At 39.4% G+C, this 24,768-nt stretch overlaps 2 pseudogenes; both read right to left on the minus strand.

Annotated features, from left to right (window-relative positions):
- Nucleotides 1-2,083: 2,083 nt before the first annotated feature.
- Nucleotides 2,084-3,271, minus strand: LOC114630073 (annotated as a pseudogene).
- Nucleotides 3,272-18,955: 15,684 nt separating this feature from the next.
- Nucleotides 18,956-19,961, minus strand: LOC114630079 (annotated as a pseudogene).
- Between the last annotated feature and the right edge of the window lie 4,807 nt (nucleotides 19,962-24,768).

Genomic DNA, 24,768 nt, shown 5'->3' on the forward strand with positions numbered 1-24,768 from the left:
ATGCCAGATACTGACCAATACAGATGCCGATGCTTACAGTTAACCATCAGTCTGAGTACAGGGACCCCAATGGAGGAGTTAGGGTAAGGACTGAAGGAGCTGAAAGGGTTTTCAACCCCATTGGACGAACAACAATATCAACCAACCAGACCCCCCCTCAAAGCTCCCAAGGACTAAACCAACAACCAGAGAGTACACGTGGAGGGACCCATGGTTCCAGCTGCATATGTAGCAGAGTGTGGCCTTATCAATGGGAGGGAAGGCCCTTGGTCCTGTGAAGGCTATATTCTACAACATATGGGAATGCTAGGGCAGTGAGGCAGGAGTGGGTGGGTGGGTGGGTGGGGGAATACCCTCATAGAACCAGAGGAGAGGAAGGATGGGATGGAGTTTTTCAGGGGGGAAACCAGGAAGGGAGATAACTTTTGAAATGTAAATAAATAAAATAACCAATTAAAAATAATATGTCTAAATTTGGTTTTATTATGTCAGTTTTTTGTTATCCATGTGATAGACAATTTTGCTGAGTCTATTATTCTGGGCTGGCATCTGCAGTCCCTGATCATGCATAGAGCAATTTTCAGGTTCTTTCGGCTTCTAGAATCTCCACTGAGAAATTGTGTATTATTTTAATTGGTCTATCATCATATATGAAATGATCTTTTTCCATTTTACCTTTTAATATTCTTTTCTTGTTCTGTCTGTTTAGTGTTCTCATTGTTACATGTCAGAGGAACTTGGCTTTCTAGCCCTGGTCTTTACTCAGTGATCTAGATTTCCTGAATGTTTTGTTCTTTGTGTGTTTTAGACGTATTTTTCATTGACTTTGGTATCAATTTCTTATATCTTCTCTTCTATTGAACCTGAAACTCTCTTTTTCATGTCTCGTACTGTGTTGGTAAGCCTGATATCTGAGATATTTTTCTTGATATCATAATCTTTTCTGGTTTTAATTCACTTTAAGCTTCCTTTTTCTATTTTTATGTTTTCATTGTTTTACATTCTGACCACAGTTTCCAACTCCCTCTCCTCCCAGTGCACACCTCTCACATTTATTCATTCTTCATTTCTTTTCAGAAAAGTGGATGCTTCCCATGGCTATCAACCAGCAACCGCAGTAAGACTAGGCACAGCCCCTCCTATTACGACTGGAAGAAGCAATTCAGTAGGAGGTAAGGTTCTCAAAGAGGAAGGCCACAGTGTCCGAAACAGCCCACTGTTTGGAGTCCCACAAGAAGATCACATTACATAACAACTGCAATTCTACTTTCTTGTTTTGGACTCTACACTATTTCATTCAGTGATTTCTTTGTTTTCTCTGTCTTCCTTAAAAAATTTAATTATGTGCTTTTTAATGTCCTTAAACATGTTCATAATTGATGTTCTGATATCCATCCCTTGTGCTTTAGTCATATTGCACTTCTCAACACAAACTCTTAAAGAGTTTACTATGATCTGGTGGAGACATATTTTTTTGGCTATTAATATTTGTATTTTGGAGCATGTGGAATTATGAGTTTTGATGTATATTTGGAGAACACACACACACACACACACACACACTTTGTCATGTAATTCTGTCCTTTGATACATTTGTCTAAGTTCTTCCAGCTTTGGCCTTTCAGAATTCATTAAAGTTGATTCCTGGGTGCTTGTGGCATGCTGTTGACCTTCTTGGCTTTGTTTTGAGAGTCCAGCACAAATTTTTAATTACTCCCAGGCTCATCTTGTATTTTTCTTGCACATCAACCACCCTACCAAGAAAACAACAGTTCTTGCTCCTCTTTTTTTTTCTTTTTTTATTGGCTATCTTATTTATTTACATTTCAGACGTCATCCCCTTTCCCCATTCCCTCTCTCTAGAACCCCCCATCCCTTCACCCTTCATCTTTTTTGCTTTTTATTAATGCAAACTTTTTACTTATACTAATTAAAAAAAATACTGCAATGTCATGGGAAGAGACTCTTCCAAAAACTTTCTGTGAAGCGTCTAATACTATCATGTTTTTAAACAAATATTATACAGGAAACAGAAATGTAAATAACCACTTGTAAACTGACTTTCCTCTCAAAGAACGCCCCCTCATAAGCTTTTATTTTGAAAGAAATTTGAAGATGGTGTTTTGGAAATCACAGGTACTTCCGGGAAGCCCCATCTGGTTGTTATCTTTCAACTTCTGTACTATAACTTTGGCAAATTGTTCTCCTTGGATGTCAGAGGTTTCTAGCAGCTGTCTGACTTTTGAGGTCCATGCTTTGGTGCTAATTAGTTCATAGTCCTCCTTCATGATCAGATCCCGAGACAGAAGTGTGTCCAGTGATTGGTTAAGGCAGGCTTCCGTCATCTGGCTCACAATGGCTTCCCTCTTACTTTGGATCCACTGTTGTGCTATACCAGCTGTGGGCGCTCTAAACTTTTCTTAACCAAGAGTGGACTTATTACATGCACAGAGCATGAGGTAGCCCTGTGATCACAGAATGCTGCCCCTTGTGATACAGGAACGATGCCATCCCAGCTGTGCTTTCCAGGACAGTGGTGCGCCTTCAATGAAGAGCAGTCTTGAGGTCCTCCAGATAAAAAACCTTTTCTTGAGGAGCTGACAGGGGTCTGAGGGTTACAGGAGAGCCAGTGTTTCTAGAGAGCAGAGAGGATCCACACGATTCCTCCTGTGGAGGGTAGTTTGCAGGCATGTTCAGTGATAAATCCATTTTTTTTTTATCACATAAGTTAATAGTACTGGATGCACTCTGTATCTTTGCTTTTTTTTTAGCTGGATAACAGCCTCAAGAAAAGTTATGTCTTCAAATGTTCTCAGAATTGGTTCAGGTTCTATTAAGCATTTCAAGAAGGATGGTCTTTCATCTGGGTTTTGTGCCCATCCACTTTGTATTAGAGAGATCATGAGTCCTCTCTGAGATATATCAAATGGCCAGTTCACTGTTGTCAGACCGATGTTCTTGGAACACACTGTACATGATCTGCAAAGATTGGTGACCTCTTCAAATGGCTGTTTTCTGGATAATATTTCCCACATGATAACTGCATAGCTGTATATATCATGCTTCACACTGGCCCTTGATTTCTGCCCTGGTTCATAGTTCTCAGGTGGCATATAGATGATTGTTCCTCCTTCGATTGCAGATTTGTAACTTTGTGATTGAGTGACATAATGTGCCATTTTGATAAACCAAAATCTGCAATCTTCACATGAAATTCATTATCCAACAAGATATTCTGAGTCTTTACGTCATGATGAGGTGGGGGGAGCATTCATATTGTGCAGGTAATTTACATCAAGAGCAATTTTATGCAGGATATGGAATCTCAGTGGCCATGCAATATTAGGATATTCAGTTTTTCTGTGTAGAAGCCCATTTAATGGTCCATTTGGGATGTATTTCGTAACTATGCCCAAAAATTCAAGCACACTGCAAATTCCCAAAATTGCAAGAATGTAACTAAATCTTGCTTTATGTAATATTTCAGCTTCTCGTAAGATATCATTTCTTTCACTGTTGAGCAGCAGCATGTGGATTTGCAGGTGTTTCAACTGCCACCCACAAGCGCCAGTCTGTGTGTCATGCCAACGAGATGGTGCCTGAGGCAATGCGGCTGGGGTAGGGTAGGTTGGGGAGCTGGTTGTAGGGGATGGGCGGGCAGTGCACTGCAGATGGCATCCCCGTTTATGGCTCTGGCTGCACAGCTGCACAGCACTAGGTCCCAGGGCGGCCCATTCTCTTGTGGCCCCTGGAGTTCTGGCCTGGCTGGCTGTGACTGGGAGCCTGTCAGGTCTGCAGCCACCTTTTTGCTTTTTATACCATTTTAATTACATGCAAGCATTAATGTCAGTTCTAGGATGAGGGACTAGCAATACAATAAATGCAAATAGTCAAGGAACAAGCAAGAAAGTAAACACAAAGAGTCAAAGACAAGCAAGGCAAGCTGGGCGGTGGTGGTGCATGCCTTTAATCCCAGCACTTGGGAGGGCAGAGGCAAGTGGATTTCTGAGTTCGAGGCCAGCCTGGTCTACAGAGTGAGTTCCAGGACAGCCAGGGCTACACAGAGAAACCCTGTCTCAAAAAACAAAACAAAACAAAACAAAACAAAAACAAACAAACAAAAACAAAACAAAACAGAACCAAAAAAAAGAAAGGAAGAAAGAAAGAAAGAAAGAAAGAAAGAAAGAAAGAAAGAAAGAAAGAAAGAAAAGCAAGGCAATAAACAAAATTCCACAAACAATTCTGTGATCACTGTTTTCTAGGGGCTTATCAGTATGACCAAAATATCTGAGCCAACTTCCCTGTCCTAGTCAGTCATTTTTATGTCTGAAACCTACTTCCTTGTTCTAGACTAAAATTTAGATTCCTGTCTGAAATTACTTTTTTGTTCTAGCCTAACGTCTGATTCCTGCCTGAAGCCTACTTCCTTGTCCTTGGCCAATGTCATATTCCTACCAAGCAGCCCCTTTCCTTGTCCTCGGCCCATGGTAGTAGATTCTTGCCAAGCAGCCCCAAAGGCTTTCTACTTCTTCCCCTTTTTTATTTCATAAACAAGACTGTGCCTGTCTTAGGTCATTCTGCCAAGAATACCTTCCTTCCCCATCATAGAATATGCATTATCAAAAAGCAATGTACTTCTGTCTTAGGTTGGTGAGGCTCTGTGCAGAATCTTACCCATCCTTGGCTTGCCAGCCTGTTAATTTAATAACTGGGGTTCCATTTTCATTTTCAAGCCATGTACTTTAGCTGCCAACATGTTGATGTTGTTAAAGACAAGCTTTAACATGATGGGCAGTAATAAAAGTATTTCCAGGACAAAAAGGGCTAGCATGATCAAGCTATATATGCCATTATTGAAGCTTGACCGAAACAGAAATACTGACCTCAGGCCATGAGTAATTTTGTCAGCAGTATCTACTGTATCAATGCTCAGCAGAGAAGCATTCTTGAAATTCATAAGCTTACTATGTAAAATTAAAACATCTAGAGAGGTGTTAGAATTATGGCAAATACCCTGGAAGTGTCTTTGAACTTTTTCCTAATTATAATGACTACCACTGTTAGTTTTAGAACTAAAATTATTTGTCATGACACTCGAGATGGCTCCTTATTCTTAAATTCTGAACCTCCTTCCAATAATTTGAATAAGATAAAGAGCATCAATCTGTTGTTCCAAATGCCTATCTACAATCCTCTTGTATATTCAACATATTAGCAACATTGTTTGCTAAATGATTAACAAAAGTAGCTGTCTTAACTTCTTGTGTCAAAGCAATTGCAGAAACAGTGGTGCTATCAATTAATGTAATTAAAGCTGTTATACCAGCAATAATCAAGCCCACTATCCTCTTGTTTATGCTTAAAACCTGACTCATTTCTTCCAGTACCTGCAAGCTATTTTTTTAGAACACCACGGTTCTGTGATACTCAGGGAAATAAAATGAAAGCTGGTTGATAGACTTACATAAGTGACATGCTGGATTTCAAAACACAAACAAAATTAGAAGGTTATAGTCAATGCAACTTACATTAAATACTGTAGAAGAAACAAAAGTATTTTTAACTTGACAATTAAAAGAGCCTTAACACATGTGCTAACACCTGTTTGAAATCCAGATCCTGCCCCAACTTTATCTCCTGCTAACATAACATCATAGAGAACTGCAGCTAACTTCCACATATGTCTCTGAAAATGTCCAGAACCAGCCCTCCAAATGAAGACTGTTATTTCTAATATTGGATTGATTTCTAGACAAGTCCATGATTGAGTCTGAATTACTGGTCACATTTAAGAACGATACAAGAGCAATTCTAACTTCTCTTTTTTATTCTCTGTTCTACAAGGTCTAAAAACTTGAGGTAAGGCAGCTTTTCCCATCAAGGGTATAGGTAAGCAATGGTGAGTCTGGAACATATGTCCAATACTGCTTCCCAATCAACATTGTGAGGGCACTCAGCAAGCTCACAGGTCAGCATCATTCTTTGTCCTGGCATCAGCATGTCTCACCCATCACTCTGGCAGCCACCATGCTCCTTCAGCATCCTTCAGAAAAAACACACACATGTCCTCTTCCCCATATTTAGTACCTGATCAGGATAATGCCTTATACCAGTAATTGATTTCTTCCCGTTCACCTATGCATAAGTATTGCAAGTTGTAGAGTACCATAGATACTCAGCAGAAAGTTCCTTTGCATCCAAATTTTTAAGCAGAAATTAAAATAAAAAGAACATGATTTAAATAAATTTGTGGTGTACAGAGATATATGTCCCCCTTTTTTACTTATGAAATATTATTTTAAAGTTCTGTGCACCCCTTCCACAACCTCTTGTCCTTGACAGTTATAAGGAATCCCAGTAATATGGGTAATGTTAAATTGCTGCTGAGAAGTCTCAAATGTTCGACTTCAATAGCCAGTTCCATTATCTGTTTTTTGTTTGTTTGTTTACTTTTTTGTTTTTTTGTTTTTTAACTATTGGATACTTTATCTACATTTCAGATGTTATCCCCTGTCCCCATTCCCCTCCCCCTAGAAACCCCCTACCCTATACTTTCTCCTCCTATTTCTATGAGGATGCTCCCACATATCCACCCAGTCCCACCTCCCTGCCCTAGAATTTCCACTAACTGGGATATCCAGCCTTCAAGTGACCAAGGCTTTCCTCTCCCAGTGATGCCCAACAAGTCCATCCTCTTCTTCATATGCAGTTGGAGACATGGGTTTCTCCATGTGTGTTCCCAGGCTAGCTGTTTAGACCCTGGTAGCTCTGGTTGGTTGGTATTGTTACTCTCCTCATGGGGCTGCAAGCTCCTTCAACTCCTTCAGTCTTCTCACTAACTCTTCCACTGGGAAATCTGTGATCAGTTTGATGGTTAGCTGCTAACATCCCCCTCTGTAAATGTCAGGTTCTGGCAGTGCCACTCAGGAGACAGGTATGTCAGGCTCCTGCCAGTATGCATTTCCTGACATCCACAATAGAGTATACATATGCTGATTGCTCCTGGGATGGATCCGGAGGTCTCTGGATGATCCCTCCTCCAGTTTTTGCCCCACACATTGTCTCATATTTGCTCCTGTGAGAATTTTGTTACTCCTTCTATGAAAGAATGAAGTGCCCATACGTTGGTCTTTGTCTTGGGCTTCATGTGGTCTGTGAAATATTTCTTGGGTATTGTGAGATTTTGGGCTAACATCCACTTATCAATGAGTGCATGCCATGTGTATTCTTTTGTGATTGGGTTACCTTACTCAGGATGATATTTTCTAGTTCGATCCATTTGCTTAAGAATTTCATGAATTCATTGTTCATAGTTGATTTTTCCTTTGACAAGTATGGAGTGTCCGTTCTTATCTTTTTTGATAATTTCTGGTTCAAAGTCGATTTTATTCTATATTAGAATGGCTACTTCAGCTTGTTTCTTGGGATCATTTGCTTGGAAAATTGTTTTCCAGCCTTTTATTCTGAGGAAGTGTCTGTCTTTGTCTTTAAGGTGTGTTTCTTGTATGCAGCAAAATGTTGGATCCTGTTTACATATCCAATCCATTAGTCTATGATTTTTTTAGTGGGGAATTGAGTTTATTGATGTTAAGAGATATTAAGGAAAAGTGATTGTTGCTTCCTGTTATTTTTGTTTTTAGAGGTGAGGTTATGTTTGTGTAGCTATCTTCTTTTAGGGTTGTTGCAAGATTACTTTCTTGCTTTTTCTAGGGCATAATTTCCTTCTTTGTGTTGGTGGTTTCCCTCTATTATCTATTGTAGGTCTGGATTTGTGGAAAAACATTGTGTAAATTTGGTCTTGTCATGGAATATCTTGGTTTCTACATCTATGGTAATTGAGAGTTTTGCTGGGTATAGTTGCCTGGGCTGGCATTTGTGTTCTCTTAGGATCTGTGATATCTGTCCAACATCTTCTGGCTTTTATAATCTCTAGTGAGAAGCCTGGTGTAATTCTTATACATCTGCCTTTATAAGTTACTTGACCTTTTTCCTTTACTGCTTTTAATATTTTTTTGAGCATTTGTTGTTTTGATTATTATGTGATGGGGAAATTTCTTTTCTGATCTAGTCTATTTCTGTAGGCTTCTTGTATATTCATAGACACCTCTTTCTTTAGGTTTGGGAAGTTTTCTTCTATAATTTTGTTGAAGATATTTACTGGCCCTTTAAGTTGGGACTCTTTGCTTTCTTCTCCATCTATTATCCTTAGGTTTGGACTTATTGTGTCCTAGAATTCCTGGATGTTTTGGGTTAGGAGTTTTTTGCATTTTGTATTTTTTTTGACAATTGTGTCAATGTTTTCCATGGTATCTTCTGCAACTGGTATTCTCTCTTCTATCTTTTGTATTCTGTTGGTGATGCTTACATTCATGACTCCTGACCTCTTTCCTAGGTTTTCTATCTCCTGGTTAGTCTCCCTTAGAGATTTTTATTTTTTATTGTTTCTACTTCCATTTTATTTTATGTCCTGAATCATTTTGTTCAATTCTTTCACCTGTTTGGTTGTGTTTTCTTGTCATTCTTTAAGTGATTTTTGTGTTTCCTCTTTAAGGGCTTCTACCTGTTTACATGTGTTCTCCTCTATTTATTTGAGGGAGTTAATTATATCCTTCTTAAAGTCTTCTCTCATCATCATAAGAAGTGATTTTAATTCTGAATCTTGCTTTTCTGTTGTCATATGGCTTGCTATGGTGGGAGAACTAGGTTCTGATGATGCCAGATAACCTTGGTTTCTGTTGTTTATGTTGTTGCACTTGCCTTTCACCATCTGACTATTTCTAGTGCTACCTTCACTCACTGTCTCTGCCTGGAGCCTGTCTCTTCTGTTATCTTGATTTTGTCAGAATTTCTCAGAGTCCAGCTGTCTCTGTGATCCTGTGATCCAGTGATCCAGTGATCCAGTGATCCTGAGATCCTGGTTGTGATAGCTCCTGGGAGTCAGGCTGTTTCTGGGATCCTGAAATCCTGGTGTGCCCAAGCTCCTGAGATACTGTGATCCTATTATCCTATGTTCCTGGGCATGTTAGAGCTCCTGGGAGTCCAGCCTCCTCTGGGTTTTGGGGGATTGGGTAAAGAGCTGGCACCCTAGGACTGCTACAGGCCCAGGTGCAGACTAGAAGGGTCCTGTGCCACTGGCCTTGAGTGAGTTACTGTGTCCCTGAAGGTCCCAAATTACTCCCTGTTTGCGGGGGGTGTTGCATCCTACTTACCTACTCTCTTGAGTGTGTTAGAGTTCCTGAGATGTTGGGCACCGCTTGCGCCTGGAGTTCGCGGGCAGCCACGTGGGAGTGAGTAGGAGCGGGCGGGGACGCAGGTCACTGGCGATGGAGCAGTGGTCCTGTGGCGTGGGTGGCTGGGCGCGAGCTGGAGCGTAGCCTCTCCCACTCCCGCCCCACCACATGGGTTTTGACCTTATATAATGAATCCAGGATTCCAAGAGGCACGTAGAGTTGAAGACATTTATTGACATGGCAAAGTGTCTGGCATGCTTTCCCAAAAAATGTCGGAAGGGGTTTGCTTATATTGGAAGCGGGGGAGAAGGGTGGGGCCAGGGAAATCTTGAGGCAGAGACTTGTTCCCCCACCCTCTCCTTGGGACATGGAGACCTCGTGGCAGGTCTCTGGGCTCTGGGGGCATGGCCAAATACCCCAGGATTCCACATCCCCACAATCCACCCTTTTATCTTTCATAAGAGAAGGGGAAACTCTGAAGGTGGAGATATAATATAGGTCACATGTGGGGAAGTTACTCTCATGTGACAAATGACTGTGGGCCCCTCTGTGGGAGGGACTGTGGAAGCTGAAGCTGAGAGAGCTAGAAGGCCTGGGAGGCCCGAAGCACCTTCCGCATCAGAGGCTAGCCTCAGAGACTAGGATGCAGGGGTACTAGGGCTCTGCTACCAGGCTTTCCGGCCTTCATAGCCTGCCACCCACAATTTCCTCTCAGGAGAGGTGTCATCTGTAGTGAAAATAAAAGAAAACACCACACAGACTGAGGGGGTGTAGCACAATCAAGCCAAGGGTAATGGGAATTGAGGGTTGGGGTTGGGAAAGCAAAGAGTCATTGAATCAATTAAATACATATTGTACAATTTGAGAGTAATGACATCTGATTAACCTAAATAGACATTATGATTTTCTCACTAACATGTCACTTCAGCTATGTGACTTTGGCAAGAGTTCATCTGCAGCTGGTAGCGAGCATCTCTGGGTCTTCAGTCAGACGAGATGACTGGGAGAGGGCAGCTTGGCAGGTTCCAGAAGGTGGCGCTGTCTCAGCATCAGCTCGTCTCTGGAGTCTGCAGTCTGACTAGATGTAGGCAGCTTAGCAGGTTCCAGGAGGTGGCATTGTCTCAGCATCAGCTTGTCTCTGTTGGATCTGTGGATATAATCACAGGGAAGCAGCACCTCCAGTGGGGAGGTATCTGGAAAGCCTGGATATTAAGCATGAAATCACTCCTGGAAAGCCAAAAGTGTTTGAGGGAATTGGATGGCTGAAGGAGAAGACATTGTGTTAATAATATCTGGGGTAATCATCCACAGTTTGTCTGTGAAGGAAAATTAGTTGTTAATTAAAAGCTGAAAGGTGGTGGTCAGCATGTTGATTTAACCTGTGGAAGTAGATTTAGATGACTTTCAAACCTTGAAGAAATTTTAAAAGTTGAAAAAAAATGTTGGGGATATATAATGAGTGTTAGAGAGAAAAGGAGACATTTAAACAAAAGGCGAAAATTTTTGGTTGAAAAGCACAAACGTTGCTGTAGGCATCTCTGTTTGGGAGAAAATTATTAGTGAAGGGTTTAAAATCAGTGGGGTAGGGGGCCTGTTAGAAGCCAGGGCATTCTTCTCTTTGTTTTTCTTAGAGAAAAGAAATGCTAACTTTGAAGAAAAGTTCAAAGTGAGAAACATAGAAGTTTGATAACAGCATCAGAAGGAGTAAAAGGCTGTGTAAGACTGAGCCATGGCGGGGAGACACCTGGAGGCCAGCAAAGAGTAGTTCTTGGGAGAAGCCGGCGGCTGTTCTCAGTTAGAGGGGGAGGGGAGAACTTCTGATGACAGGCAGCATGTAGCAGCTCTCAGGGAAGAAGTTTCATTGTTCTTGAGAAGTCAGCAGGCAGAGTGCAAAAGGCTGACCTCTGGGGGAGGGGTAAACCTTTTGGCAGGCAGAGTGAGAGAGATTTTTTTGGGGAGAGGGGTAAAGAATGGAGATTAAGGGGTCTCCGCCATTTTGTGGGGAACACGTGGAGAGAAAAACTTAGTTTTTTGAATTAGGCGGAAGTTAGATTGTAGTTAGCAATTAGAGGAAAGATGTTAGCCGGGAACATGAGAAAGAGAGAGGAGGTGGAGGGTGGATGGACAGAGGTGTAACTCATGGTTTTCGCAGGCACCAGCGGGGAGAGCTTCTGATCTGGCTTTGTGTATATTGTCCACCACTAACCAGAGGGAGATGGTAGCCCATATGCCTTGGGAGCGTGCGGGCGTGGAGTTGTCTACGTCTCTTGTCTGGAGCAGATATCTCAGGGAGGCAGAGATCACCGTAGTGGAGAAACAGGTGCAAAAATCTTGGTGTTTGGGCAGGGATGAACAAGTCAGATCTCAGCGGGCGTGGGTGTGAGACTCTTGGGTCTGTTCTGGGCCTCAGATGTCTCAGGGAGTTGAGTGCGCAGCAGGGCAGGTTATGGAGGTGTGTGGCTGTGTCTTGGACAGCCAGCGTGCCAATTTGGCCTCTAATAGAAGCGAGAGAGCATACGCGAAGCGAGAGAGCATACGCAGCTGTGGCGTGTGCTGGGAAAACAAGAGTCTAGACGTCGTGTCACGTTGGAAGTGACTCATTCATTCCTGGCTGTGGGTGTCCATGGTCCGCGTGGGTGCCAGATGTCGGGCACTGCTCGCGCCCAGAGGTCGAGGGCAGCCGTGCGGGCACGAGCAGGAGCGGGTGGGGACGCAGGTCACGGGCGATGGAGCGACGGTCCTGGGGTGCGGGCGGCCTCCCGCCCCGCTGCACGGGTTTTGACCTTATACAATGAGTCCAAGATTCCAAGAGGCGCATAGAGTTGAAGACATTTATTGACATGGCGAAGTGTCTGGTGTGCTTTCCCAAAAAATGTCAGAAGGAGTTTGCTTATATTGGAAGTGGGGGAGAAGGGCGGGGCCAGGGAAATCTTATGACAGAGACTTGTTCCCCCTGCCCTCTACTTGGGACATGGAGACCTCGTGGCAGGTCTCTGGGCTCTGGGGGCATGGCCAAATACCCTAGGGTTCCACATCCCCACACTGAGAGTCCAGCCTTAACTAGGATTTGGGGGCATTACATAGTTTTTCAATCATAGATGTTGTGAGAGAGGATTCTGCAGGACATGAGAACAAATTTCTACTTATATCAGCTAGGAAATTGATGAAAGATAATAGTTGGAGAACACTAAAGTTCATGTTGATGAAAGAAAAATTATTTTCAGGAAATTTGTATAAAAGAAGCTATTTACAAGATTATGAATGAAGGGCTATGTATAATTACAGAAATGACACAAAGTTTCATTGACAACTTTAAAAATCTACACTCTGGAGAAATCCCTTGGTGCAACCATCTCCCTCAGATGTCCCAAAGCAGCTGACAATTAGCAGTAAATAATGAATGGGAAGGATGTGTGAAGTGTCTTGTCATGGTCCTTGAATGGCTTGTGAGACTTGGAGCTTGCATATTACTGTCCACTTCTTCCCTGTGGGAGTCTTATAAACTTTAATTCTTGGAGATTTCACGTGTTATCACAGCTTCTATGCTACACAGTTAGAATGCCCATGTGTACCATAGAATACATAGCTGAATTAGAGGACAACTTCAGAATATGTTGCCTCTGTTCTTTATAAGAACACTTTTAATGCCTTATATGCTACTGAAATTTCTTTGTTTTCCAAGTTGGTGTGGAAAGGAAAGAAATCCACATTCCATGCACTTGAGCGACTAGTGTATTGAAATTTCTTTCATACTCACAAGAAGCCTTGATATAGGACTTACTGTTTTTCTGCATAAAATTTAAATCTTTCATTGTTTTATGTGTCATGGCCTTTGAAAATCACAAATAAGATTTGAGAGAATGCTAGTTTTTATGGCAAAAACAGGCACACATTTTTCAGGTATTTGTACTTTTTTATATGTTCATATGAGAACCCAATATATTACACTATTAGCTGATGTATTATTGGCGGAACATTTAAAAGTATCTCCATCCTTAGGCTCTATCTTCTACTTTCTTCTTATGTCATCCACTTGACTTCTATACACCTTCTACAGCCTTTTATTTGGGCTAATTTCATACAGTTTTGATCAGTTGGGAAGAGGCAACCTCATTCTTAAAATATCTCCATCAGATCACCTGTAATTACTGTATATTGGATTTTTTGATTAAAGATTGAGGTGGAAAGCTTCTTGCCTCTGTGGTTCACAGCCAATATCCCTTCAGGGTTATAGTTCAGCTCACAAGTCTTTTCTGAAGTCCTGGTTGAATAGCAGTGGGTTGATTACAATGTAATTTTTGTAAACTACAGAGAGAGAGAGAGAGAGAGAGAGAGAGAGAGAGAGAGAGAGAGAGAAAATAAAGCTGAAGTGTATATTGTTGAGCAAGTCACCTTCTGCTGGGCTAGGGCATTTTTTGCATGTCTGCCCAAGAGTGGGTTAGCTGGATATTGAGGTAGGATGATTCCCTATTTTCTGAGTAACTTTCATATTGCTTTCCACAATTCGGTCACTGATAATGCAGTCTGTGTTATTTACACTGTTGGCCAGGACTTTCATTTCCTCATATCCACTAGCCCACTGAAATCTCCATACCCAATCTCAAGATCAGAATATTTTTTCTGGGTTCTAGACTTGCATTCCAGTTAGCTTTGGGATATTCACTTATTGCTGATTCTGAAATCCTATGCTTTGTGATTCTCACACTCCCAACTTTCCCACATGTGCCAGGGATAGAAACATTTTCTCATGTTTGTAAGGAACTGCTTTATGCATGGTTCAATTTTCCTAGTACCCCTGACCAATACCTTTTTAATTGAAAACTTTGGTTCCATTAGTATGCAATATTATGTGTTTTGGTGCATTCATATAGTCAGCAGTGGCAAAACAATATGTAACATGAGGCCCCCAGAGGTCGTGCTTGAGGCAGAAAAAATATTATTTTCCTGTACAGTTTCTATGTGTAAACTTGTGTTTAGTTTGTGAAATTTGTTTGAGATGGGATTGTCTGACATGTACATAAAAGTTCTTTCACAGTTACAGATCATCAGTTCATTCCACAGTTTCTCAGAATGGGAAAACATCATGCAATATTGAAAATGTAAATGTACACAGCCAAGTCAGGACAATGCTTTTTTCTTCTTATTCTTTTCAATTTATGTTTTTGGTGAGCTGAATAATGGAATTACAGAAATACAGTTATACATAAGAAACAAACAATATAAAAAGAACTAGTGCAGCAAAGTTGCCAACAGTTGGTCAGGTTTGTGGGTATGTCCACTATTTTACACAATATGATCCTTGCCAGCTGTTCCTATCCTACATGCTCTGACTGTGTTCATTTTGATATTGCTTTAGAGAGTATAGATATGGCTCTAAATTGTTGTGGATTTGTTCTAATGTTGCTTACATTATGTTAATTTGGCCACAAAAATTGCAGGAGAATCCATAGGACAAAGTACAATATGCTGAGTGACTTGGTCCCCAGTTGGTTTTGATTGGTAACTAAAGTTGCTGCTCGCCAATGGTTGGGGAGGGAGACAGAGGTGTGCCTTTAGGATTCTCACCAAGTGACTTAGGAAAAGCAGGAAGAGGACAGCTGCTATGGGGATGGAGGAGAATAGATGCCATGCCTGAGAGGTGTCTAGCAGAGAACACAGCCTTCATGTAGCTGCTGGGAAAATCAGTCTAATTGAGCTGCAAGTCTGTGTTCTGAACATCCACGATGGAATATAGGTTTTTGTACATGATAATTTGGGATTATTGGTATGTATACCAGATATGTTGAGGATAGGAAGTGGCCCAGCCATTGAATTGTTTAAGGCATATTAAAATATAAAGCCTGTGTTTGTGTCTTTCATTCAGGATCCCAGAACATTAGGGTGGGTATCAAGGATTGCTGGTACCAGGATGATTTGAGTAGAGTTTTTGGGTTCAACAAAAATAAACAGAAAAGTAAAGCAATTAAATTGAAATTGGAGTAAACAAGTTAATAACACACATAACAAGAAACTATGAATTAAAAGAAACTATGAATGAAGTAGCTTCTATTAAATCAGTTCAATGCTGTTGCCTTTGTTTGGAAATGCAAAATTTATATATATTTTCTTTATCCTTTGTAGTTTTCATATGTCACAAACAATGTTCCAGAGATGACATGATGCAAACTACTCATGTGTGTGTACCCATTTCTAAAGGTATGTGTGCAAAAGCACTGATGATACAAAGCTTCCTTATATAAAACATAGTTTCATGAGATGTGACAGTTTACAATGTATTTGTATTCGCTAGGGTTGAATGAATGTAGAAGTAAGGGTTGTTCAGAAGCTTTCAATTTACATGTTGCTAAAGGGTAGGATACAGTCCTTGTTGAGCAAACATACTGGTTGGATGATCTCGATTCACAACTTATTTAAAGTATGACACACACAGTTGGAAAAATCTCACAGATGATTGTCAGTCTGTTCACCATGAGCCAGCAGAGACTATTCATGATAGTAAATAAAAGGATGCAAGACCATGTATTAGAGCAGACAGCTTATTTCTCTGGTCCTCTCTATTTTTAACTGCAAACACCTTTACTTCAGTAAATAGACTGCTGAGGTGTTTTTCATTATTATTACTGTTATTATTATTCTGATATGAGTGCTTTTCTTTCATAATTCTTTCCTGGTGTCCTTCCATAAAAGTTTCAATGCTTTTAATGATTTTAGTATACTACTTGACTTGCTGAAATATGAACAAGTTAGTGTAAAAATAACTGTATGATCATAAGGATACAGGTTATATTAGTCCTTTAAGTCTGGGAAGAGAAAAGAAAGGTATTTACACATGTGTAGGAGAATTTGTAGCTATGATTTCCTGTGTCTGTTAACACATCCATGACTAAAACGTCAAGTAGCATTTAGACCTGTTACAATTATATACAGATTTCATACATCTCATCATTACTTTTATGACATGGGTATGGGATACTTCAGAAATACATGATTGTAATGATGTGACATAAGTGTCCACTGGAGTATAGATTGACATGGTTGTGTTAAGCACTACAGTCTGGAATTAGCAGTGGCATGCAATACAGGATTTCAATGAAAGTTGCCAAGTGTTCAGTGCACTCTACACTACCAGAATCATTGCAACAGATTTTGGGAATGCTCATGTATAGGGGAAGACAGATCATTGCTGCTTTTGACCACACATTCTTATCAAGATGCTGTCCTAGTCGAGACATTTGATACTATGAGTAATCTTCAGTGTTAAGTGCTGTGTCATGGATGTAATTGAGAGGAAATGAGTCATAGAAATAGCAGAAAAGTTGAAACATATCTTAAAGTGTGAGGGCTGACAATATGTGAGACTCAATGACAGGTTTCAGTACACTACACTTTTATAATACATTGGATTGTATAATTTTCATTTAAGAAAAGATTAAATTGCTACTGACAGATTCAGTGTACTGACTGTGAGCATTGTTCTGCCATCAATTCTATGTATAAGATAATATTTTTATTTTAATTAAAATGCAATTATGTTTCTCTTCTTTCTTCCTTCAACCTATTCAATGTCCCACCAACTAAGCACATCTCAAATTCATGACCTCATTGCATTATTATTACAACTTCTCTACACACATTTGCATAAAAATAAAAAAGTAAAACCTAGTAGGCCAATTTTTTGTTGCCAGTATGCTAACAATTAAAGGCTTACAATTTGGTATTATAAAATCAATTAAGGGCTTTATCCTGAGGAAAACCTAATTCTCATGTTCTCTTCTAATTGTTTTGAAGAAACTGTAGAAAAACAAGGCAGAGCTATTATAACAAGAATGTATTCATAACAAAACAAAATCTATGAATGATAGATTTTTTAAAAAAAGAATATCTAATGAATAGGGATTAATAGACCCATCAGTGGAAATTATTAAAGTATGTGTGAAGCAGAAAGTATTAATATTCAATAATACACAGAAAGTGTTTATTTAAGTAATTTTAGAACATATTTGAAAACCCACATGTAATTTCCCATCTCTGATACCTTATAATGAAAAATGCACACATTGATTTTATCAACCTTTCTCTCCTGGAAAAAATGCATAATCCTGAGTCATTTTCAAAGAAAGTAAAATAATTTATATCATAAGTTTGAAGGTGTAGGAGTATGTTGATAAATCTGCATAGGTACAGTGAGGACAGCAGAGCAGATGTGATCAAAGTTAATGGAAACATGGTTCAGGATAACTCACATGGAAAGACAAGTAGTTAGATGGAACTGGAACATATAATGTTTCCTCCAGAATATCACCCTAGATGGCACCAAGCTGCCAATATATGGTGTCTCAGGAGACACTGAGAATTTTTCCATATCATGGAGCATGTTGATTAAGAAAGTAATGTATTCTTTTTTTAAAACAAATTAAAATATCTATGAGATGTTCCCTTCTTTTTAAAAAATGTTTATTTATTATATATATATATACACATATAATATATATGTATATATTATACACAGTAATATGTGTATATATTATACACTATATACTAATATATATATTACGCTGTAGCTATCTTCAGACACACCAGAATAGGGCATTGGATTCCATTACAGATGGTTGTGAGCCACTATGTGGTTGCAGGGAATTGAACTCAGGACCTCTGGAAGAGCAGTCGGTGCTCTTTACCACTGAGCCATCTCTCCATCTACTGAAAGCAAAGTATTCTTATGACTTATTTTCATTGTTTTTAAAATTTTGTACACATGTGCTTAGTGCCTTGGAATTCCAGAAGAGGACATTGCACCAAGGAATCTGGACTTATACACAGAGGATACCTAATGTGTGGAGGTGTTTGGACTTCAACTCTTGGCTCCGAGAGAAGAGTGCACATTCTTAACTGCTGATCCATCTTCCTAGCTCTGAAGAGATCAGTGCCCATGTTGATTCTTTCACGTTCACAGAAGTGAATTCTATCAGCAATGTGTAGAAACATAGAAATAAATTATATAAAGCATGAGAAATTGTAAAAGTCAAATATAAATTATACACTCATAAAGACATCCTCTTTGTGAAATAAAGTGGTTTAAATTTATCTGCACATTAAGATCAAATTTTTTCCCTATGCTTTTGTATGATACAGGAGGGGATCCAGAAGGCCTCTTTGAGCTTCATCACATTACATTCTATTTTGAAAATGCATGTAGATCTATATCCAAAGTTGAAAATTTTATTTGAGACAGAAATGGGCCACTTGTATGTATATTGAAATGTTATAGATATATGTATGCATTTAAACTATGAGCATAACAAAGCAAGGAAGATATAATGTCACATATTCGCAAGGGAAACACTAAATGCAGCATGTAATTTTACTTTTTATTTAAAAAATGTGGTTGAGCACAGAATACATCAATGCAGGGAAACCTAATACAAGCATAGATTTCCAGTAAATGGTTAGGTTGCTTAATTCTTGGTGTGTCACTCAAAAAGCCAGAAAGCACATCACCAAGGGCATACTGGATTTGAAACCTAAAATTTACCTAGTTTTTCTTTAGTCTTTGTAATTTAATTCAGTCACACTTGTACACAACATAACAAATTACATTTGTGTATTTGTGTGTGTGTGTGTGTGTGTATGTGTGAGTACCTGTGAACACATTTACATTCATGCACATTGATATCATACTTACTTGCAGAAGCTTCCACAATGTCATGGTATTATTGTAATTATGCTCACAGTTCTGTCTGAATTACTGAATAACCATGCAAATCTGGCCAGAAGCTCTTAAATATGTTCTTGGTCAGAGGCTTCGGGGAAATGTCTATTCCTTTTCAAGTAACTGGATGCCCGAGAGTCTTGGCTCATGAGAAGAAAGGGACAGACAGTGGGGAAAAGCAGAGAGCAAGTTGCAGTCATATTCACCAGAGACAAGCTGGGATTATACATGAGAGCACCACCGAATTGACAAAGGGAAGAAATTGTGTAAAAGGAGACAAAAGTACTGACCAGGAGAAGGATGGTTTTAGTGGCTCTGGACTCAGGGGAAGATCTAGAAGAAACATTGGTCTTGGACATGTACTGCATCATCTGCTTGTGCTTGTACAGTGTGAGAACCATGGAGCCACTGGCCCATAGCATTAGCCCCAGCAAAAGCATATCAGGAGCTGACAGTAATGTTGCATAAAGGATGTCACTGGTTGGATCATGCCGGATGGAGTAACAGTATATAAAAGATTTCAGGTTTGTTGTGCTTTCATTGCCATGTTTTGCCCTCATGTGTGCAAGATTAATGCTGCTTATAAACAAATGAATTACCCAGTTGAGGTACACAGAGCAATGAATGCACTTTTGTGTTCTTACTTTAAGTTCTGAATACCTGGAGTTCCTGGGACTGATGATGATGGCCTGAAACACACTAAGAAATGAGGTGCTGCCAATACAAGAACCCCTAGCTACTCTGTGTAGAGAAAAAACCAATTTAAATCCAATATCAATGAGAAAGTCTTTAAACCCAAAAGAGGATATTGTCTGGGGCACTCCTTTACACAGTACAGTTAAGATATTGGCTACAATCAAGTGCATCAGAACCCAGTCTGTAGACCTTAACCTATACCTTGTTAAGTAAAAAAACATATAGTGGAATAAAAGAGTAAAATTCCCTAGAATTCCAATTATAGTCAGCGAGAAGAAAATCATTCCTATAAGCAACTCACTGGTTTCCATGCTGTCAGTTCTTGTTCTCAAACTGAGGATCCTGCGTGGCAAGGTGAAGCTGGAGACACAGTCACCATTCTCTCTTCTAAATGAATTCACATGATATATTCAACATGCAGAGCATCTATCACTTTGGCATAATTTCTACACAAAAGTCTGATTGAATGGGGCCATAAAGCATCTGGATATCTTTAGGTTCATATTTGTGAAAAGTTTAAAATACTAACAATGTCTCATTAACAGGTCAAGCACAAAACTATCTGATAGAGGGCTGCCTCATGTTTGAAAGAAAGCATGACTTCATCAAAACAGCTCTCCAATAGTCATATGGCATACATTTAACCCTGGGAAATAAACACAAATCCATGTAATATATATTAGTAGGGTAACCAAATTATTATTTAGGGAAGATCACATATTATCTTTGTATCACCAAGTGAAGTGATGCTATAATTAAGGACATAAGAGTTGAGTTTTTTAAATTCAGGCTATAATTCTCACATGCATTGTGATAAGAGATAGCTTCAAACATTAACACAGAAGGAAAAAGGTTATTATGACAATAGACATTAATGTTTAAAGTACTTTAGGTTCAGAGGAAAATTTAGTAGTGAGAAAACAATATCCCATAGAACTCATCTATGGGGCCAGTTTTTCTTCTTTCAATTTCCTATACAAGTGGTAAGCAATCCTACATTTGATGACAATGTTTTTTAATCTGTTCAAAAATATTTAATTCTAGTAGTTGACGTCAAAGGAAATAAAATTCATAAATGCCTTAATTTAAAAGAATCTTGCTACATGCACAGAAAAATTTTCTGGAATCTATTCAATTTTTTTTAATTTTCAAACTGGCAGGAAACTTATATTCATTAATCTCATTCTTACTCTGAGACAGAGAAAAAGTTTTGTTCATATGATGCCATCATTTATATGCAATTCCTGGTAGAACTGATTGGTTTCTGGAAAGGATTCCACCCATTCCTACAAACCTGAAGTAATAGCAGGTGTACACTTAGAAGTCCTGAAAATGTACGCTGCATATTACATGAAATCACAGGTTATTAGTTAGAGCTGTCAATATATTGTCAGGAATACTTAGCTTTTCGTCCATTTTCATTTATAAAAATTATTTCCGAATATTTCATAAATTAATCTGTTCATGCCCATGTGCATAAAGAAAGAATCTCTGTCACAAATACCCCGTGAATGAATCATCCATCCACAGCTTATCATCTAATCTGTCATTGTTCAGAGTCACCACTGTGCATAACAGCACAGAGAAAATTAAGGCACATAAACTTAACACAAAGATGTGCAGTGTCACTGATCTCAGCGACCATTCTTTGTCAGATGTCCTAGTGAAAACTTTCATTAGGGAAACTCTGATTCCTTTCAGACATTACAAGACCCCGTAAAGACTAGATTCTTAATGAGTATGACAGCACAGATGGCACTGGCAGTGAGGAATGGGCTAAGTTAGAGGGGGAATGCAGTGCTTGTAGGACCCCAGCATTCATTTCTATCTGATTTCCTTCCTGTTTCTCTGTGTCCTATGTAGCTTTGATATTCATCCAGATTCAGTATCATATCTGAATGTCTCTTATGATTACTTACCAAGAATCATATATTTAATCTTCTCTGCTCTCAGGGTACAGTCTGTTCTTTCTGCACCATTTCCCTTCCTGGGATGCTGATATCAGTTCCCTGGCCACAAAATTCCAAAAGTCATCTGAAGGAAAGTACTAGGACCTGAGATATGGATCTGTGATTCTGTGACCTCATCTCCCCTCAGACTTGCAATTTTCATTTCACTTCTAATAGCAATGGATATTCTATGTAGGGTTGACCAGGCAGTAAATATTCTCTGAACTTCTCTCCCCTGTTGACAGTCCTCAGTGAAGAAGTACAATTCTTGCTATCAGTTCTTAAGGGAATATTTTGAAGTCAAGAGAGGTTGTTATCTGCTCTGCTTTCTAGCGGCTATGGGATCTCACCGTTAGAATTTTAGAGATAATAATGTGGCCCATGTGATGAGTATAATTGAGCTATGTGTATCCATTTTAGTTTATGTTTGTCTGAGATGTTCTGTACACAAATCTTCTTTTTCTCAGTGGGTACCAATATGTAGAATAGAAATTCAAATTTTCAATCCTACCAGCAATGGAGGAGTGTTCCTCTTTCTCCAAATCCTTGCCAACATGTGTTTTCACTTGGGCTTTTGATGTTTGCCATTCTGATTGGTGTAAGGTGGAATCTCAGGGTCATTTTGGTTTGCATTTCTCTGATCACTCAGGACTTTGAACATTTCTTTAGATGCTTCTCAGCCATTTGAAATTTCTCTGCTGTGAATTCTATGTTTAGTTCTATGCCCCATTTTTTGATTGGGTTGTTTGGTTTATTGATGGTTAGCTCTTGAGTTCGTTATACATTTTGGATACTAGCCCTTTATCAGATGTGGGGTTAGTGAAGATTTTTTCCCCCAATTTGTAGGTTGCAGATTTGTCTTATTGACTATGACTTTTGCCTTACAAAAGGTTTCTAGTTTCACAGGGTCCCATTTATCAATTCTTAATCTTAGATCATGAGCCATTGAAATTCTGTTTAAGAAATGTTTTTCCTGTGCCAATGAGTTCAAGGCTATTTCCCACTTTCTTCTATTCAGTGTATTTGGTTTTATTTTGAGGTCCTTGATCCATTTGACTTGAGCTTTGTGCAAAATGCAAATATGGTTCAAATTTCATTTTTCTACATATAGAAAGCCAGTTAGACCAGCACCATTTATTGAAAATACTTTATTTTTTTCATTGTATATTCTTGGCATCTTTGCTAAAGGTCAAGTGTCCATAAGTGTGTGGCTTTATTTCTGGATCTTCAATTCTATTCCATTGATTAGCGTGTCTGTGTTTGACCCAGTAACATGCAGTTTTTATCACTACTATTCTGTAGTAAACCTTGAGTTCAGGGATGATTATTCTGCTCGCCATTCTTTTATTGTTAAGATTGTTTTTACTATTCTCTGTTTTTTGCCTTTCCAGATGAATTTAGCAATTCCCTTTTTCATGTCTTTGAAGAATTGTGTTGTGATTTTGATGGGGATTGCATTGAATCTGTAGATTGCCTTTGGAAGTATGCTCATTTTTACTATATTAATTCTGCCAATCCATGAGCATGGGAGATCTCTCCATTTTTTGAGAACGCCATTGATTTTTTTTTTCATGAGATACTTGAAGTTAATGTCAAACAGGTTGGGAAAAGCTGGGAGAATCTGAGAAAGAGGGTGACCCTGTAGGAGGACCAGCAGTCTCAATTAATCTGTACTCCTGAGATCTCTCAAACACTAGACCACTAACTAGGCAGCATACATCAGCTGATATGATGCCTTCAACACATAATACAGCAGAAGACAGCCAGGTCTGAGTTCAATCAGTGAAGATGCACCTAACCCTCAAGAGACTGGAAGGCTCAGGGAGTTTAGAGGTCTGGTGGAGTGGGGGGCTAGGGGCTGGGGAAAACCTCTTGGAGACGGGGATAGTGGGAGCAGGGAGGAGGTATGGGATGTGAAACATTTGGAGAGTGGGTTGGGTTTGGTATAAAGTCTGGAGTGTAAAAAGAAATGAATAAAGTAAATAAATAAATAAATAATAAAAAATTAAATGGAAAATAGGTATGTTTGATATTCTCAAGGAACACCGTAAAATTCATAAATTTAAATAAAAGAACATGCAGGAGCTAGACCTACTACATATTTAGCACAAATGTGAAGCTTAGTCTTCAGGTGAGTCCCATAACAAGTGATGCTGTGAGTGTCTTGGTCTCTCTTCCTTGACATTGAACCCCCTTAACCCTACCTTGGACTCCATGGTAATTTCTCCAAGTTTTTTAACATGAAGTGGTGTTGGGTTTGGAATTTGTCAAAGGCCTTTTCAGCTTCTAATCAGATGATCGCATGATTTTTTTCTTTTTTTTTTGTTTATATAGTGTATGTCACTGGTGGATTTTCATATATTGAACCAACCCTGCATCCCTGGGTTCAAGCCTACTTGAGCTTGGTGAATGATGTTTTTGATATATTCTTGCATATGGTTTGCAAGAATTTCATTGTGTTTTTAAAAATCTTTAAACTTTTATTAAATTATTTTATCTATTAACATCCTAAATGTTGCCTCTCTTTCTTGTACCCCCTCTCAGAGTTCTTCACCTCAATCTCCTCCCCTTTGCCTCTGAGAGAATGTGTCCTCTCACCCTCTCAGGTCACCCTCTCCCCAACACTCCCATCCCAGCATTCCCCTTTCCTTGTGCATCAAATCTCTACAAGATTACTCTCTTCTTCCAGTGAGTCTTGACAAGGCATTCTTCTGCTACATATGTGCCAGGAGCCATGGACCAGCTTATGTGTGCTATCTTTTTTTTTTTTTTTTTTTTGGTGCTTTAGTCTCTGAGAGTGGCCAGGTGTCTGGATTACTTGACACTGTTTTTCTTTCTATGGAGTTTTCATTCCCTTCAGGTCCTCCAATTCTTTCCCTAACTCATCCATAGGAGACCCTGACCTCAGCCCAATGATTGGCTGTAAGTATCAGCATCTGACTCAGCCAGGTGCTGGTAAAGCCTGTAAGAGGACAGCCATGTTAGTCCTGTCTGCAAGCACAACATGGAATCAATAATAGGGTCAGGATTTGGTGCCTGCACAAGGGAGATATCCCAAGTTGGGCCAATACCTAGATGACTTTTCTTTCAGTCTTTGCTTTATTTTTGTCATGCGTTTTCTATACAAAACTATACATAATTCAACATTGTACTGATCAGCATCCAACTAGAACATCTAGCACAC

Source organism: Grammomys surdaster, unplaced genomic scaffold (genome assembly GCF_004785775.1).
Source record: "Grammomys surdaster isolate TR1022 unplaced genomic scaffold, NIH_TR_1.0 327, whole genome shotgun sequence".
Lineage (NCBI taxonomy): Eukaryota > Metazoa > Chordata > Mammalia > Rodentia > Muridae > Grammomys > Grammomys surdaster.